The sequence below is a fragment of the Podarcis liolepis genome (assembly GCF_965112155.1).
Source record: "Podarcis liolepis genome assembly, chromosome: 8".
Classification (NCBI taxonomy): Eukaryota; Metazoa; Chordata; class Lepidosauria; order Squamata; family Lacertidae; genus Podarcis; species Podarcis liolepis.
The window spans coordinates 44,900,443-44,919,613 of record NC_139560.1 but is presented as its reverse complement, the minus strand read 5'-3'; the positions used below and the strand labels follow the sequence as shown (position 1 = coordinate 44,919,613).

Below are 19,171 nucleotides of genomic sequence, written 5' to 3'. Positions count from 1 at the left end.
CTATTGGTTTCATTGCTATGGTAAATCATTAAGATGTTCTATTTTAATCATAAATCTTGGTATCTATTTATTGTGAATCAAATAGCTCCTCCCAGCCTTTTGCTTTGCTTCATCTGTCAGAGGCAGCCCAAGTACAATCTGGTAACAACAGCATTAATTTCTATTAATAGAGAGTGTCTGTGTTCCTTTAATATGCATGGCACATAATTTTATATTATCCTAAACATGGAGAATTATAGCTGAGAGGCCCATCGTTTATCACAGAAGAGGGTATTGGGTTTTGGAGATGAGGGGAAGCATCCAGGGTTGATAAGGAGATTCATGGCTTGCAGTCGTACATCCAGGAATGATTTACTCATTGCTGTTGTACTGAAGAAGTGTAGATTGGGGATAGTGTCAGGCTGATAAAAATCGGGAGGGTATGTTTGTGCTATCCCCCCCCCCTTCCAAATTCTCTTTCTTGGCCACAGGCAATTTGGTCAACTGGAACTGTAAATACATTTTCAGTTCTGCAAGTTAGAAAATAAAAGCAGGCAAAGGAAACACACTTTGCAAATATGAAGACTTCAAGTTAGAATCCTCAAACTTAACTGTAGTGAATCATATGAAGGAGCAAACATGTTTAGGAATTCAACACAGCGCAGAACACCTTGCTTCACTATCTGCTTTCGTGGTTCAACCTGAATACCACACCTTTACAACTAATTGGTGTTGAGTCGCTATGTGGACATCAGCTACCATTTCCCCCCTTTTTGTCGTTGTTGTTTAGAACGGATTGTACTAAATTGATGCAGTCCTTTGCAAATGACAGCTGTGGGCAATCTTTCACAATGGTATTGCAGCTAAAAGGCTGCACAACGGTTTGTTAAGCTCTGTAAGGAGGTTCCCAGGATTCTTTGGGGGAAGTAATGTGCTTTAAATATGCTTTCAATGCATGGTGCGGATCTGACCTGAGATTCGTTTTAGATATGCACATAGGGCATTTTAAATACATACGCCTAAAAACCAAAATGTGAGTGTGACAAATGCCAGAATCATAGAGTGTATCATAGAGATGCACTTGTTGGAAGTTGAGATTGGAGGAAACTCCCCGTTGCACACTAAAAGGATACCAGAGTTTGCTGTTTGTTATTGTGTGAAGTGACCGTGATATTCACCTTTCTTTGTGGCTTCCATATTATTCACTCCATTCAGTTATTGTTGCTTTAACCGCCTTCCTCCAAGGAACTGAGACTGGCATAAGTGGTCACCCTCCCATATCATCTGCCCCACAACCCTGCGAGGTAGGTCAGGCTAAGAGGTTGTGACTGGCTGAAGGCCAGTGAACTATGGGGCTAGGTGGGTCACTCGCAGTGCTAGTGCAACGCTTCGTGCATCATACTGCCCTACACTTTCACCCTTTCGGTAGTCACTTCCTCCATCTCCTTCACCTAGAATGTCAGCTGCTTCAGCTGCTGCATGTAAGTCCTTAATTTGTCCAGCTCCTGGGAGAGTTTGGGAGGTGGGAGGAATCGTTCTTGGAGAAGCAAAGAGCTTGTTGCCATAGGAGCAAACTCCATAGGGCACATAGACTCCTGTATTGCATTAGTTGTTAGGGATGATAGTGTGTTGGTATATTGCCTCTCACTCAGTAAAAACATATCCCGAGAAAGGCCAGGCAGGAGTTTTTTCTTCCTTTAGCATATGATTCCATGCATGAAAAAGTTTCATTGTGCACATTAGAGTCCCTGCATCTAAAGCAGGGGAGATATATCTATATTTTTAATTGATGGCAGCTGGTGTGGTGTACAGACAGCTGGGCTGGGAAGATCTCAGCTCAAATCAAGCCACGGTCTTTCAGCATAACTACCTAGCAGGGCCGTTGTGAAGAAAATAAAATAATACTAATAATATAAAGAGACAGACCCAGGTATGCCACCTGACGCTTACAGGAGGAGTGGTAGGGTACAAATAGGGTTGCCAACAAGAGCTTGATCTGCAGAAATGAAGCTTTTCATAGCAAGGAAATACGTACAATCATCTGCTAATATCTGCATGTTACACTGCGGCGAAAAAGCGCAGGAGTCAGGCCTGTGAAATAGCAGGCACAAATGTAACAGTATATAAATACATTTAACTAGTCTGGCTGTATATTTGAAAAGGAGGGCTGTGAAAAGAACTGACAAGGTCAAGAGAAGCTTTCTGGGGGATTTTGGGTGGATAGTGTGGTGTTGGGGAGGGGGAACTGATGGAGGTGATAGTAGTGATTCCATCGGTGGTGGAGGGAGAGAAATTGCCAACCTTATTACAATCCCTCCAGCTGCAAGCACACGCTCTTACAAGAGCCCCACACATGCTGTTTTAGGGCAGCTCGACATGAAGAGGTGGCTGCTGCCGGCTTTTGTTCAGAACTGTCCCCTTTGCAGGGCTGAGGGTTCCCCCCCCCCCCCGCAAAAAAGAAAAAAAAGAGGGCCGGATGAAAATGCCAAGAATTTCTCTGCAGTCAAACTTGTGTATTTCACCCGGCCCTGCCGATGTTAGTGACAGAATACTGCTGTTTCTCTTAAAGGCGGAAAAATACAGCGCCACCAGCCCTCAAAGGATCTCTGTCACGTGCTTACTTTATTGCTCTACCTTTGTGCACAGTAAGTTGCCACTTAGCTTCAGTTGCTGTTCTTGACTGACATTGTTATTTGTCTTGTACATTTCAGAACTGCTTTGTAGTTAGCCTGGGAAATTGAGAGTACATATGTGGTTAAAAATGGGCAAGGGGGGCGGGCGGGAGCAGTGAAAGAGGTGAAGAAAACGCCGCTATGTTCCCATTAGTGCCTCTGCCATGCTCTCCATTTTCCTATTGTCTCCTTCCAGAGCTTTTCTGCTTAGACCGAGACTTCTGTGATTGGAGTATTAAGTTGAAAAACCAGCAAGAAAGAAGAATGTTTCTTGAAATGCTCTAATGGCCAAAGGGGTGGGGGAGAAGCCTACCAATGTATTATTTATTTAAATTTATAGTCCAGCATATGCTAAACACTTGGGGCAGGTAACAAATGGGTGGAGAAAGCATAAATAAAAACAGGATTAATAACCAAGCACAAAAATGCATTAAGCCCCACACAACTCTCAGAGGTTGCCTTGTTTGGAGTTGCAAAGGAATTTTTTACCAGGTTATTCTGATTAGTGATTGTGCAGTAATTTTGCTTCTTCTGGATGTGGGTTCCCTTACTCCAATAATCTTGAGATAAGTGCTTTTGCTGTTATGCAGGGATCCTCTCCTTCCTGCTACAGCACACTGGGATCTGAGTTGCTCTGTCGTCTGCTGAGGTGTACAATATAGGTTTGGGCTGTATATGTTGGTCCTTTCCAGTTCTGCTGTTCTAACCAATCAGTTGTGTGTTGTTTTAGAAGATGAAGCTAGGATCAGCAACGTGAATAGTGAAGTGGGAAGAGCTTGGATGCACACTGCGCCCCAAGAGCTTCCTACTTTGGTTCTCAATTCTGATGATCCAAATACACCACGCAAGTGATGCTACGGTTCAGGGGCAAGAAAGCGGTTCTAAACTATTTGTGCCGTGCGGTTCACCTTACAAATAATTAGGGGTGTTAGAAATGCATAATAAGACTATGGAGAAATTGCCAACAGCTTCTAAGGCAAGTAGGTCAAACATAAAAGAAAACACTTCCATTTGATTAGGAAATCAGATTTGAGACTTGGCTTCACCCCTACATATCTGTTGTTATTCCGCACTCATGGGAGTGACTTAAAACAGAAATCTGTTTCTGGATATAGCCCACAATATGGCCTTGCATCAATTGAATTCTTATGATTTATTTTTTCTGCATTAAAAAATGAGATGGAATTGGCCCAGCTATTGTTCCTAAATATCAAGATAGACTTTTGCTTCACCACCACAGAAGAGCCAAATACCCATCAAACACCACTTTTATGAAGCGTCTCAAAATGTCTAGTCCGTCCAACAACCATTGTGTTTGGATAAACTCTGAAGGCTGCCTTCTGGATTTTCTTTTCAGAGACAGGGAACGTGTGGGCCTCCTGCAGATCAGCCAACTCTGGGATTTGGGCATACTCTTGACGAATAAAGAGGATGGCACCGTGCCTCCAGGGGGTTGGAATGCAGGGCAACATGTTTGCTCCAAAATAAACGTCATGTACAATACATTCATAAGGTTTGTTGGGTTTACTTACATTGTCAGGGTGCTGTCTCCTGGAGATGTTAAAACATTTAGGGGCCTTCAGCTAAGCAATTCCATGTGAAAGTCTTCTGGCAGCAGCATGTTCACACTGCGGTAGGTAACCACATGCATCATTTTCTGTTACTAATGAAGAGTGTGTTTGCGATTGCGCCGAGAAGATGTGTCTCATAGATAGATACCAGATTGCCCTAATGGCAGACACGTGTGAAGTTGTACCATACACTTCTTGATCTGGGCCATATTTCCAAAGTATAAAAATAACCCCCAAAAGATAGATTTGTTTATTTATTTAATTTATTTATTTTGCTTTATCTGTTTAGTTATTAATTTTAAATCCAGCACTTCCTCACCAAGGAACCCAGGGCAGCAAAAGACACCAGAACAATGCTATAAAAACAACAACAACAACAACAACAACATCAGTTTAGAACCATTTAAAAAACAATCACATGTTCTCACAGCTAATCATTTCAAGGTTGCAAGGAACAGAAACATTCAGCCATCAAATGCCTTGGTAAACAGGAATGTTTTGAATGCTCCTGAAAGTTAATAAAGAGGAAAACAGATGCACCTCACCAGAGAGGGCATTCAGCAAATTGTAAACTGCAACTGAGAAGGCCCTGTCGGTGCCAATGAGATAGCACCCTGCGGTGGCACCATTAGCAGAGCCATCCTTGCCAATATTAGGGCCCAATATGGTGTTATACAGAAATGCAGTCTTTTTTTGGTACTTGGGCTCAAAGCTGTTTAGGGCTTTGCATGCTTGTAGTAACACATCGGGCATGGTAGCACACTGGCAGTCAATGCAAGGCTTTCAGGACTGGTGTCACACGGTCCCATCAGGCTTCCTCGCTTACCAATTTAGCAGATGCATTCTGCACTAACTGCAGTCTCTGAACCATCTTCAAGGGCAGTCCCATGTACAGCACATTGCAGTAGTCCAGGTGAGAGGTGAGTGGAGCCGGCTAGCCATGAACAGCTGTAACTAACTGACCAGCCTAAGATGGGCCTATACATTGCTAGTGACAGAAACAATTTTAGTGAGTTATGGGGATGTATGAAGTAGGTGTGCACTTGGGCACACAGTGGGGAGGCATAACTTATTCCTGTACCTGGTGGCCACAGGTATTAATAATTATCAAAACAGCTTCTGTCTTCATAGCCTTTGGGTTTCTCTTCGTTGGTCACACCAAAGTGTGACAGGATGTTGGAAGAACAGAATGGAGTGTTGGGAAGGGAACTGGCTTGTCGCACATTGGTGACAAGGGGGGATTTCTTCAAACTGCAAAGAGCAGCTTCAAAGGAGCAATTTTTGTTACTACTGCAGCAGGGAAAATTGAGCTGCTCCTCCTTGTCTGCGGTAGTCCTGATAATTATGCTTTTTTAATAGTGCACATTAAATGCAAAGATACATTTAATATCATGTATAATTTGTTCCTTAGATAGGTAGAAGGACACACACATTTCATAGGCTGAGCCCTGTTAGGCATTCAGTGTCCAACAGTGTCTTGCTTCTTTCGGATGGCTTGGAAATCACACCTGGAACAGGAAGGGAAAACTATTCAAGTATAAAGGTAAAGGTAAAGGGACCCCTGACCAGTAGGACCAGTCATGACCGACTCTAGGGTTGCGGCGCTCATCTCGCTTTATTGGCCGAGGAATCTGGCGTACAGCTTCCGGGTCATGTGGCCAGCATGACTAAGCCGCTTCTGGCGAACCAGAGCAGCGCACGGAAACGCCGTTTACTGCCGGAGCGGTACCTATTTATCTACTTGCACTTTGACGTGCTTTCGAACTGCTAGGTTGGCAGGAGATTCAAGTGTAACCTATCCATTAACTGAGTAAAAACCTTATTGTGACTTTGCTAAGGAGATTGCTCGATAATGGAGATTGCTAATGGTTCGGAAATACTCAGACATCTGTATAGAATGTGTAGAAGTTGCAGGGGGACACACACATCATCAAAGCTTCAGAAAGGTCACACATACTCCCTTGCCCATCTAAGAGAAGGAAAGCTGATAAAGGTTTGTGTTGTGTGTCTGTGCATGTGTGAGAGAGTGAGAGAGAGTAAAGCAGCTGTCCTCAACTTGTAGCCCTCCAGATGTTGTGTTGTATTAGAACTCTCTCATCACCACTGGCCATGCTAGCTGGGGTTGCTAGGCACTTGAGTCCAACAGTGTCTCTCTATCTGCCTAACACCCTTCCTCCTTGTCTGAGCACCAAAGGTACGGTAGTTTTAGAACATAGACAAAACAAGGGGTAAGTTGAGAGAGAGAGACTGGTTGAAGGCACCTTGTTAGTGCTAAGTGCATCTCTCTGGAGTCCTGAACTGAGGTAGTGATGCCTCTGCCTGGATTGTCCGTAGTCCTTATCCCCACCCAAAAATAAATCAAACCCAGGGAGTGCTGCCCCTGGAGATTTTCAATATTTTGAGATGTGGGGAGTGGAGTCTGTCTGCTTTTGTTGTGAGTTTCTTTTTTCGATTGATATTTCTGGGTGTTTTTATCATTATTAATGTGCTCTTCAGAGATAGCTGGCAAAAATGTTCAAATGCTGAGGAGTCAAACCCTTTTTAAGCTATTTTTGTTTACTTTTTTAAAATGCAAATGACCCTTTGTTATGAGGTCAAGAAAGAATATTCTGATTAGGCCTAGAATGTGTTCTCTCTTTCTTGCTCTCTTCCTAAAGTGCCTGGTATAGAAGCTGTTAAATCAAAGCCAGATGAGAAGTCCAAAATGTACTATTTATGTTCCTTTGAACATCATTCTAGACCTTTTAACATGCTTCTCCCAATTAAGCTGTTCAGGCCACAGATCTAAATAGCTGCCTGCACTGGTTGCCAATTGATTAATTCCCTAATGATGGATTGAAGCTACTGTTTTTGTTTCTTAATCTTCTCTTCTCCATTAACGGCGAATCATTCAGTGAATGTTCCTTTCAAAAAAATAAGTAAACAAACTGGAGTAAGGGGGAGCAATTTGCATGTGGATTTATCACAAAATGATGTTTTGATTGGTGTTAATGATACAGTTATTTTGTTTTATCATATTTGTATAGCCCCAGCCGTGTGCTATGCTACTGTGCAAATCTAAAGAGTCATTATTAGGACTTAATCTTACAAAAATGCCTGGGATTTAAACACAGCGTATTAACCAATGTAATCCCAGAAAATAGCATGGTCAACCTGAGTTCAAATACCTCCTTTGCTAAGGAGGATTCAATGGGTGGCCTTGGCCTGTAAATGGAAATGATCACTGACTGTACCTATTACTCTAAATAAGTTTTCTAAAAGTTTATTGCTTTGTTAACACATACAAGTGACTGGGATCCCTGTGAAAACCAATGGGGTGGTGATGGTGGGAAGGTGAACTTTGGGGGAAATCTCTTCTCCCAGGGGCAAAGGAGAAGAAACAGCTGGATTTTGCCCTCCCCCATCCAGTGACTTTGGAGGGGAAGAGGAGGGCGTTGCTAATCTTTCCTTTGGTGTGCAGAAGTGTGCTGTGTTGGGAGGGGAAGAAATTAGGGCTCAGAAACATGCAAGAGTGCAGTCTCAGAGCCCAATTTGCCTTCCTCTTTCCCTGCAGTCCCTTCACAGAGGAAGGGAGGATTCATGCAACATAATTTATCCTTCCATCCCTGCTCAAGGCTACTGTCTACATACTGGTCTCTGCAGTAAGACAGATTCCCCAGTGGAACTGGGAAGTGCTTATGTACTGCCAACAGCTGGAGCTGTTCTGAAGGGTTATAGGAGAAAGTGCATAAAAAAACAAACCACCATAATGTTGCTTTAAAAAAGATTTTTAAAAGACCCTTTGCAGTCACTGTCATCAATGATGTTGCTAAAACCATCTGGTTGCTAAAAGTGACCAGGAAGTGTTTGTTTGTTTGTTTGTTTTTAAAGAAAAAAAATATGAAATATATTTCTTCATTTAGCAAATTTACACACCACTTTTCATTTACAACAATAACAAAGAGATTCAGTAAAATGTTTCCATACCAAGGCATCAGGACCGGTACTAGCGGTCAAGGTTAACAGATGGGTCCTTAACAGTTGGCAAAAGAATGGCAAAAGAATTCCTACTGAAATTAGGTGCCCATTAGTCATTACAGCATTATGGTGTTGTAGACCTTTATTTCATAGCTAGGTGAGCATTTTTGTCCCAGTTAAAACATTCAGAAGGACTGCCCCCAAAGCAAATATGCCACACCCACTGGGACATACTCATAGTGAAAAGTACAACACTCTTAATAGTAGGGAAAGTCAGCAGCAATTCTCATTGTAGCTTACTGAGTAAGAACAACTATTGGGTAATGTTAGGAGCAACACTTCTGAAAGCAGCCCTAGCCAAATGCCCACCATACCAATACTTTGTGGGCTAAACCAGCCTCATATAACCAGCATGCTTGAGTCTAATGAATGTATGAAGGGGTTGATGCCATAGAGTAAGCTGTCCTGCTTTAGTGTTAGCTTATGCCGCTTCCCCTCACCTTGAGAGGAAATAGATGACCAAGCCTTTGTTCCCTCAGCCTATATGGTGTGTGAGGAGCTCTGAATTGTTCCCTCCAGCTGCATGGCTTTAACCAGCCTCTTTTGTTTCAGACCAGAATGGAGACTGAAAACAGTGTTTTCTTATATCAATAGTTTAGGAACTTTTACCATTTTGTAAACAAGCTACATTTTACTGCCTGTTCAACGTTTGTTTGTGGTTTTTTTTTACTGCTGTATGGAAAACCACATGAATCTGACCTTTGGAGAGTTTGTAAATAAACCATTTTATAACTTTCCAAACATTTTTCTATGCTAAGGGGAGTAGGAAACTTTGGAAGGAGCTTTATAAAGGGGACATTATGGAGTTCACTGGAAAGGGTGCACTTTAAAGGTTTTACAGTCTATATTTCCACACTTTTCTTTGTTGCAGGTTTTGCCATGTTAAATCTCTGCTGGGGTTCTCTCACCAAAGAATACTTGCCCCAAACTGGACCTTGATTTCCAAGGAATTTTTCCAACAAACTTGAATCAGAATATCCTATTGTGTAGGATCTTGAAATAATCTCCCATGAAATTCTCCATTCCTCCTGCTCTGAGGGAGGGGAATGTATACACTATCTCAGCCTACTGCTTCATCTAGCATTCTTCTTGGTAAAATACAGAAAGAAATATTTACCTACTTCACAGTGCCATTAAGAGGCTGCATTAATTAAATGCTTGCAAAGCATGTTGAGATTATCAAGTGGAATAATCTGTCGTTCATATAAATACAAAATGTTATTGTGCTGGATAGATCTCATGAGCTAAAACAATGGCATTGTTGTGGTCTAAATAATCACAGTGATTAAGGAGGCTAATTATATCTCCAGGACCTTGTGGCCAAAATGTGCTAAAGATGGGGAAAGAGATTCATGGTGAAACCTATGTTCTCTGTCATGAAATATAAATTAAAAATAATTCTATTACAGCAGAATACTGGCATTGTTACATTCATAATGGATATCACACACGTCTCTCTCCCTGCTCTCACTTCCAGGCAAATAATGTTAGAGAAACTATGGCAGTATTTTTCTTCTAGGTGTAATAATCTGTCAGTATCAAATTCTCTTAGTCAGTAGGGAGCATATAGTGTTGATTTACTGAAAATCTTGGATTATGTCTGCTCGGTGGTGAGTGTAGATTTAAGAGGGGAGAGGTAAGGGGTCTCCAAAAGGTGAAGAAATAACACAAAATGAAACCTAGCAAGGAAAAAAATAGCTTGACAGTTAAGATGCAGTGCAGTAACCCAGGCTTCTTGAAGAAAAACCCTAGCAGACTGGCCTCCAAATGCTACATACTGTACATTTTACAACCTATTCAATTATATCCCTAACTGCACTGCACTGGAAATGCTTGATTGAAAGAAGTCTTTACACTTGCCAAACGAAGAGAGGGGGCAGAGAGATATGACTGTTTCCCAGCACAGAAATAATTTCAGTTTTAGGGACATATAATTAATTTGGCAAGGCTGTTAACAACAGACATTTTTAAAAGGGCCAATGCTCTACTTTCCAGAACTGTAATCTAATCTCAGTTTCTTATTGAAAATGTTACACAAGTTGTAATTGTAGAAGAATATTGAAGGGGGCTCAGAGAGAACTTGATCACATTTTATGAGATGAGCTAAAATAGCATGTGGTTCGTACTCCTTTTTATCTGCTAATGTGTGAACAATGGGGTGCTGAAATTGTCTTATACTTCCATCTGCACGGTGCTTAACAATACACTGTGTAGTGTGGAAGCGAGGCAGATATTGGCAGTCAAGAGACAGAAAGACCCCGTCTGCACTTGACATTTAATGCAGTCCCATGCCACTTAAAACAATCATGGCTTCCCCCCCAAGAATATTGGGAAGTTAGTTTATTAACAGTGCTGAGAGTAGTTAGGAGACCCTCCTATTCTCTTCACTGATCTATGGTTCCTAGAGTTCCCTGGGACGAGAGATTGATTATTAAACAACCCTAGCATTGTCCGTCTGTGAAGGGAATAGCAGTCTGCTAATAACTCTTAGCACTGTTAAAAAACTACAGTTCCCAGGATTCTTTGAGGGAATCCATGGCCATTTAAAGTGGTAATGTCCTTTGCCTCAGGGAGCAAAATGTCTTGAGCTGGCCCTGAGGGCAAATATTCTTAGTCATTTGTGAGAGGTTATATGCTGTTCTTTCTCTTGAGATAAATTAAGACATAGCTATTAGGAAACAAAGTTTGACAGGGTCCATTAAAATAATTTCGTAGCAGAGAGATAGGGAGACAGAATACTCCTGTTATACAGACTGCAGTGGTGTGAAGACCTTTTGTCTGTTACATGAAATGCGATGGCTGGCCTTTGACAACTGTGAGAAATCGCTACTAGTTTTTGTCTGGTACAAGCAGCCTCTATGGTATAAGGGGAGGATGCTGTGCAGATTGTCAGACTCCTAGCCGCCTCCTGTCACCTTTCAGTCACATCATGGCAAAGTGATTTTTTTTTTTAAAAAAAGATCTGAATACTAGGAACAGCACAAGCTAAATTCTGAACAATAAAATGCTAGAAGGAACAGAGGAACAGCGTCCAATTTGAGGTTGATGGCTGTGTTGAGTTTGTAGGCAGGGTGAGCCCATTGCACATCTTCTGGCATGACTTGCATGAAGCAGGAACAGATTCCCTCAGAAGGTGGTGGACTCTCCTTCGTTGGAGGTTTATAAGCAGAGGTTGGATAGCCAGCAGTCATTGGTGCTTTATTTAAGATTCCTGCATTGCAGAGGGCTGGACTTAATGACTCCCAGGGTCCCTTCCAACTCTACAATTCTATGATTCTATGAGGTAGCCCTTTCCTTTAATTTAATGAATGAAGAGGTGTGACCCATTTGCAGCAATATTTAAAAATCCCCACCTCTCCTCAAGTTCAAACGCTATGAACCAAATGACTATTTTATCTTTAAAAGAAGCAGAAAGAATGAGTAACTTTGTCTGCTGCTGTTGCTGCCACAACTTTTATCAGCCTCCGTCCTGTTCACACCTTATGCCAATCTCAGGCTGCCTTGGTAACCCAGAAGACATCCACTAACAATAGCAGCATATTAGTCATTTTAACTGCCCAGGATTATTATGTGAAGAAGGCCAGTTTTTTAAAAAAATCTCTTAAATACTGCAGTGGAAATCCATCCTATTCTATGAATAATTTGGGTGTCCTTCTGACATCTCTGAACTTCAGATATGGAGAAGGCATTGTGCACTGCAATGGCTCCTAAAAGTCACCCAATAGTAAAATATAAGCTGCTGTTAAAACAATTTCAGGGCACAGTGCAAGTAACAGAAAGCCTGTTTCCATGACAGAACACAAATTATTAATAAATCAGGCCAAACAGGACAAAAAGTGAAAAATAGGTTTCATCAGTAAGCATTAGTGTTTTATTATTAAATAATAATGTTATCACATGAGCACGTGGTGTTGTGTATCTGTTTTGTGAACCTCACAGAATAAGCTGGAAATTGGGATGCAATAAAAACACTGGAGTGAAACCCAACAGTGACACTACAATGTGGATCTTCTCCTTAAGCTTTCAAAATCAAAGTTGTGTTCAGGGAGACAAGGGCATGGCACACATTTTACATGTTATTCCCCTGGCGACTGAAACCACAATTAAATGGCTGTGAAAGAGCCCACTTGACCTACTTAGTTTTCTTATTGGTCACTAGAAACAATTCATTAGAGAAAAACAAAAGTCCCCAGAAACTACAGGTTACCTCAGATGTATGGATGGCAGTATCACAGCCCCTGCATCACAAACGCATTCTTCTCTACCAAGACAAAGCAGCAAGTGTCCTGAAGACATCCAGGATTAGGCCACTGGCAGCAGGAGACTGGTCCTGAACTGTGTTTTTGTCACATGGAGCTACCACAGTGTCAACTGTAACACAGATCATGCCCTGGTGGCAAGTAAGATCTTTCTCGAGGGCCCATAGCTCAAAGCAGAAAGTTTGGCCTTGAATCTACACTGCCCAAACAGCCATAACTGAACTTTTTGAATGCTTCGCTGATTCCGTCAAATATGCACCACTGTGAGAATACACTTGCTGCACTGAGAAAGGTGAGGAGCAATGCCCAGTGGTTTGCCAGTTGATGTGCCATTGTCTACAGGCTAAAACTGTGTCAGAGCATTCAACTCACAAAATGTACACGGAAACAGCCTCTGGACCATAAGTCAAGAAAATGCACCGCTGTAAACCTTGTCTGGAGAGATAATCACAGACGGTAGCAATGGGCAGAGCTCTGTCAAGAACTATACTTGCAGGGAGATGCCTCTAACACTCCACACATCAGCAAAGGGTTCCTTACCTTTAAACTGTATTTGAACCAAACATCCCTTCAAATACAGGACTGCACACAGAGGAAACCTGGGACACCCCATAACTCCCAAATTTCCCGATTTAACTGGGACTTCCCAGATTGACAGAAGTTGCCCCATCTTCTGATCCCAATCTGTCACGAAGTGGCAGGATGATGGGAAGGAGGAAGAGGATCCCATGGAGGGGTATAACCAGGACTGGGACACATCGGGGTAAGCTGGGGAGGGAAGTACTCATAGGGTGACAAAAGATGGTGAGGGAATGGGGGTCATTGCATAGGACCCAGAACAGCAGGACCCTAAAGCCAGAGGGGCCCCTGTCTCCATGAACATGGCATGCTCTAGAAGTAGGGAGCAGCAAGGAGGGGTGCTCTAGGAGACTGAGGCAAACAAGGGCCCACAGCCCAGCTTCTTAGCTGGCCAGGTGGGGCTCGCTAGCTCTGAGAGAAAGAGTGTGATTCCTCAGCTGGAACAGGTGAGGGTCATATGCCTCATCAAGCCCAGCAGGCAAAGCACACAAGGGAAGCAGAGCTGAGGCGTTGTGTCTCCTCGACAGCCAATTTAGATGGATTTTGGCTTGGATACTCCTGGACTGTGCTTTGGGTTTGACTCTGGATTATAGCCTTTAGACTTGGCTTACTTGGACTGACCCTGGACTGTGTTTCCTGGACTTTGGGCCTTGCTTGCATGGATTGACCCCCAGACTTTGACATACTGACTTGTCACCAGGTAGGCCAGGGGTTCAGGACACAATCCTGGATGTCCCATTTTGGCTTCCATGCTCTGGCTGCTGCGGCGTCTCTCGATGCTGTGCAGGCTGTGGCAACCTTCCCCAGGCTGCTCTGGGTCACATGGCATCTTCTGAGGCTGCCGAGCTGAAGGCAGAAGACAGCAGACAAGGTAAGGGAGAAGGGAGAGGGCGAGTGAGCAGGTTGCGGTGGTGAGCAGGCGGGCGAGAAGGGGATTGGTGGCAGGGAGAGGGTGACGGGGTGAGCGACAGGGTTGGTGGGATGGTGGAGGGGAGCCCCAAATTGTCCTCCCAAAATGTTTGGGGGCGTGAGACCCTAGGAAGGGTCCTGCCTACCTCTTTGGTGGCCTATAAGGAGTTGAAGAAGCTGCCCCCCCCCCAAAGGCAAAGTTGCACTTTTCTGAGTCATGGTGAAGCAAATGAAGCTATTAATGTCCAGGGCAGGCAAGCAGGAGGAATGTGTTTTGAATAGATTTATACACAGAATTTAGTACTTCTGACTGGATCAAGCTTTCCTCACATCTGGCTGCCTCCTGTATTGAGCAATCCCGTCTGTCTGAGCTGCTCATACATTGTCAGGTGCTTTTTAAATAAACAAATAAGCAACTAAATAAAGCAAGCCTGCAAGATTTATATGCAAGATTTACATGCAAAAATGCACATCAAAGGTAATATTATAGGTATAATATGTATAAAAGAGTTATGTGTTCTTACTTTAGGAAATGTGAAATGTGGTATGGGTATAGTAGGCATTTATTATAAAAATGCATATGAAAATACATGTGGCATACAAATAGTTTCAGTAAATAGCATATTGTTACAAGCCCCCAATCTCTGAACAGTACGTTTTCTCAGGGATCCCAGTACATATTTTGGTTTCCTTTGAAGGAATGTCACTGTTGGGTTGTGGTTTGTTTGTTTGTTTACACATACAGACTGAACATAAGATGGGAGGAGCCTAGCGTTAATACTCCAACAAATCTTGTTCCCTCATTAGGCTTTGGGTACACAAAAGCTACAATTTTGGGTTCTCACAGAGAGCAAATCGGGCCTCTGTATGATTCTAGATCTTACCTCAAGACTGAGGTTCCTTCTGTTCTCCTTCAGACACACACCTTGATGCCATCTCCTTCATCCAAATCAATTGAGAAAGGTCTTCTCATTTCAGCTAGGCTTCTAGAAGCATCTTCAGCTGTTTAGTTTCTATGGCAACACTTGGGCCAAAGCTAACATAACAAAGCCAATACTTAACCCACCTGGCAAGGGTCATTTACTTGACAAAGAAAGTGGTTTGACCGTTGTTGTTTTTTAGCAGTCCCCCTTTCTTTGCAGAAATCCCATTTTACAGAAGATATAAAATCACAGGTTTGGAGAGGACCCCCAAACCCATTTAGTCTAACCCCAAACTTACTGCAACCTATTAAGTGAGCCAGTTTGTGCTTGTAATATGTACGATGTATTTTGATGCCCTCCCCCCATTTCCAGGAATAGAAAACATGCACTCTTTTGTGTAAAGTAATTACAATGTGAATTGCCTGGTGGGAACCATTTCTTTGATGAGGCATTTTTTCTGAACATGCACAGACAAAGGAAATGATTTCCTTACCAAGAGAAATCACTTCAAAGCTCTCAGGCCAGGCCCTAGACCAGCTCAGGTTTCCTTTCTGTTCAGCACAGTATGGACAACAGCTCTCACAAAGACTCATATTCCTCACGCCTGGTTTGAATTTAAGCTGATGCCGAGCCCAGAGTGGAAGGGACTTGCAGGTCTACCTTCCCTGCCAAACACACATAGCCTGCCCTCCCCCCGCTGCCTGTATGTGTTTTAATGTCTGTGGCATTCTCAACAAGGTTTCTCTGCTTCTTAGTGCTTTGTGGTGTTCTTGCTCGCCTGAACATTATTTCAGCCAGGTTGTATTGTTCTGACATCTCTCCTTCTCTTAAGAAGTCTTCCTCTGTCAGAAAAGAGCTTTGTTTGTCATCCTTCTGCCCCTGCCTCTTGTGAAGGTGAGGTGGAGGACGATGGTACTCATGAGAATGAAATGGATTGAGAATAATTTTGCATGACAACTGCTAGGGATCCAATATCGCTTTGCTGGTGTTGCTTACAACACTAACACTTGGAACATTTCCAATAGCTGCATGGCAGCCCATTGGCAATACGTGCCAAATACTTGTTTTATGGGGCAGCTTGAGCACAGCCCTTGCATTCAGTGCTGTAGAGAAACTGAAATACGTTTCTTACCAGTTTCCCAAGCATTGTGCCTTTTGCACTCTGAATGTCGTACCCCACTATTTATTTAAAACATTCATATATTTCACTCCTTCATTCCGTTTGGGATTTCATGATGGTGTACAAGAATTTGTATCTTAGTAGAAACAACAGTAAAATAACAGATAAAAGCAAACGTAACAATAATTTACAAGAATATGCCTACTTACATTTTCTCTGGGCACCTGAAAGGTTGTAATGTTGCCACAAGGAGAATCTCTTATGGCATTTCGGGGCCAGGCTGAAAAGGCCCTTCCCTTTGCTATGTTAATAGTGTACCTCCAGGAGGCACCTAGTGAAGTTCATCATCAGGAGAAGATCTTAAGAAATAGGCATACAGCAGGAAGGGAAAAATATGTCCCTCTAGAAAATGTTGTTGGACTTCTCCAATAATCCCTGGCCTTTGCTGGCTGAGGCTGATGGGAACTGAAGTCCAATAGATTCCCCATAACTGAGCTAGGGATAAGCAAGGCTGCTTAATGGTAAAACTGGTGTTAATATAAGAATCCAGCAAGCACACTGTGTACAGAGTTGTTGTTTTTTTTGTTCCCCCTCCCCTGTGACTCCATAGATTAGAGTGTCACTGCCAAAATAGAAAAGAAACCCACACACAGTGCTGCAATAGGTGGAGAGGTTTAAATGTCTCTGTCAGCCCAGCTCCCTGGTGTAAGTAACCTCCTCAGTTATCAGATGGATCATTTGATAAGTATGGATGAGATATGGAGGGACTGTGTGTGTATGTCCTAGGTGTGTGCCAGTGTGGTGTGAAAGTGTACAAAGAAAAAGATTAGTCACCCATTTGAACTGTACGCAAGATGAGTTCAACAAATGCACATTCATTTTGAAACAATACCATTGGCACCAAGTTCAGCACATTAAAACAGTAAACAAACAAACCATTTTTCCTAAGGTCATATAATGTTCTATGCATAAATTTCAGAGTTAGGATGTCCAATTATACAGACTTCACCTGATAACCTTAGACCGTAACTTTACAGAGAAGACTAGAATTTGACACAGAAGAAGAAGAAAGTGGGACAGTGCAGAAGATCAACAGAATTTTCCGTGCTTAGTTTTAGCCTAGGATATGTGAAAGGAGATGTAAAGTGGACAAGCCCACCACTCCAAGTAGCTATGGAAGAAGCTCTTGAGAATCCCAGGTTTTCAGATGTGCCTCATCTATTTACAACTGTCCCTGTTTGCTTCCTGGACATCAGGTGGATTTGTCCATCTGCCTAGCAGAGAGATAATCAACATGGTGTCCTGCAGGTGTGGTGGACAACAACTCCCATTGCCACTAGTTGGCATGGCCAATGGTCAGAGATGAACATCAGGAGGGTACCACATGGTCTAGTAATTTATCTTCACCAGAAGCGGCTTAGTCATGCTGGCCACATGACCCGGAAGCTGTACGCCGGATCCCTCGGCCAATAAAGCGAGATGAGCGCTGCAACCCCAGAGTCGGCCACGACTGGACCTAATGGTCAGGGGTCCCTTTACCTTTACCTTTACCTTGATAAATACATCATCCTTTTTATCGTTGTCCAGACAGATCAATAGATCAGGTGGTTCACCTCTTAGACCTGGCTCTCTGTGTGGAGAAAAGAGCTGTTTGTTTGACGATGCCTCTAGAAGTGGGACTGAGGTAGAGATTGCATGGAAGTGTTATGTCTTTGTGAAGGAGGCTGAGCAGTAAAACAAAATGTACACCTAGCCCTTCTGGCCTTCTGGTAATCTGGAAGCCTTTTACCCAAGAGTGAAGCTCACTAGACAGTCAAGCTAACACCTCCAGGAATCCTCTCCATACAAAAATATGTTTCAGCTTAAGACGGGCCACGTTTAGAAGAAGCTGCAAGCGGCACCTCTTCGCTTGAGCCTTTCCATCTGTTTAAGCTGTGAATCCTAAGTTCCTAGCTGTCTGCTTAAATTAAAAGCTGCAGGCAGCAAGGGACCATGACAGTTTGTTCTTCATTGTCAGAGTGATAATCACTCAGTGCAAGACTCATAAAAACAAATGCAGAAACTAAGGCAGGCAACAATGAACTTTTCAGCCTCTTCAATAGCAGAATAATTCCATTGCTGACAATAATTCATATTCATGAATGGTGGCCGAAACGTGCTGCACATCAGCTTGCATAATTCAAGAGGGTAGATTTCAGTTGAACATTAGGAGAAACTTCTTAATGGTAAGAGCAGATTGACAATGGAACTTATCACCAAGGAGGGTGGTGGCAGCCGTGTGTGTGTGTGGGGGGGGGGGTAGGAGCCAGTTCCTCACTGCGGGTTTCAAGCACAGGTAGGACACCTGTTTGTTGGTGATGCTCCAGCTCTGCATTTGCTGTACTGAGCAGAGGACTGGACTAGCTCAGGACTGGGAAACCTTTGTCAGCCCAAGGGCAACCTTCTGAGAGCTGTGTGCCAGTGGGCAACAAATGTAAACGTTACCTTTGTACATGAGACTCACCCCCCCCCTTTAAGTTCTAAATCCAGACAAGCAGAAAGCGTTATTAGCATTCATAGACCTTTTCCATTCAGGCAAAAGCACGCAAGGAGGGTTCATAACAGGGCCAGTAATGGATGTGGCTTAGGAAGGTTGTGTGGCTTCATGAGAGTCATGAGGGCCATAAAGAGAGGCTTGGAGGGCCACATACAGCCCCTTGGACTGAGGTTCCTCACGCATGGACAAAATGGCCTTAAAAGCTGTCTCCAGCCTATGATTCTATTTTGTTTGTGTTAAAGCAGGTGTTTGAATGAGACTCTTCATCTTGGGGTCATGGGTTCGAGCCCCATGTTAGGCAAAAGATTCCTGCATTGCAGGGGGTTAGACTAGATGATCCTTGTGGTCTGTTCCAGCTCTATAATTCTATGAATGGTTTGACATCAGCCTACTATGCGGATTGCCCATGTGGAAAAGAGCAGCCTCTTCCCGGCAGCTAGTGGAAAATGGAGACTGAGTCTAGTGAGTGTGTTGCTCGTTGAAACTCCTCACATACCGGTAAATGCATCACCATATGTTTCATACCAAACAGCCCCACCTGTTCCTCTTTCACAACACACCAGTTTACTGTGCAATAAATTGGTCTAAAATGAAGGCCATCCATGT

General features: G+C 43.1%; 1 protein-coding gene and 1 long non-coding RNA gene across 18 annotated transcripts in view; one reads left to right on the top strand and one right to left on the bottom strand.

Moving 5' to 3' along the window:
- The window catches only part of LOC310713520 (uncharacterized protein), a 145,593-nt gene that overhangs the window by 68,921 nt on the left and 57,501 nt on the right, over positions 1–19,171 (top strand). For 5 of the 17 annotated variants that reach the window (XR_014529296.1, XR_014529297.1, XR_014529298.1 and 2 more), the window contains exon 5: positions 2,549–2,733. The exons of 3 other annotated variants lie outside the window; for them this stretch is intronic. The gene's annotated coding sequence lies outside the window, so the exon portion shown is untranslated. 9 more of the 17 variants (XR_014529288.1, XR_014529289.1, XR_014529290.1 and 6 more) reach the window with 7 other exon arrangements.
- On the bottom strand, positions 5,629–15,031 carry LOC310713534. The gene is made up of 3 exons (XR_014529316.1): positions 14,871–15,031; positions 13,764–13,923; positions 5,629–5,730 (listed from the first exon to the last, which is right to left on the bottom strand). It is a non-coding gene; the product is annotated as an uncharacterized lncRNA (long non-coding RNA).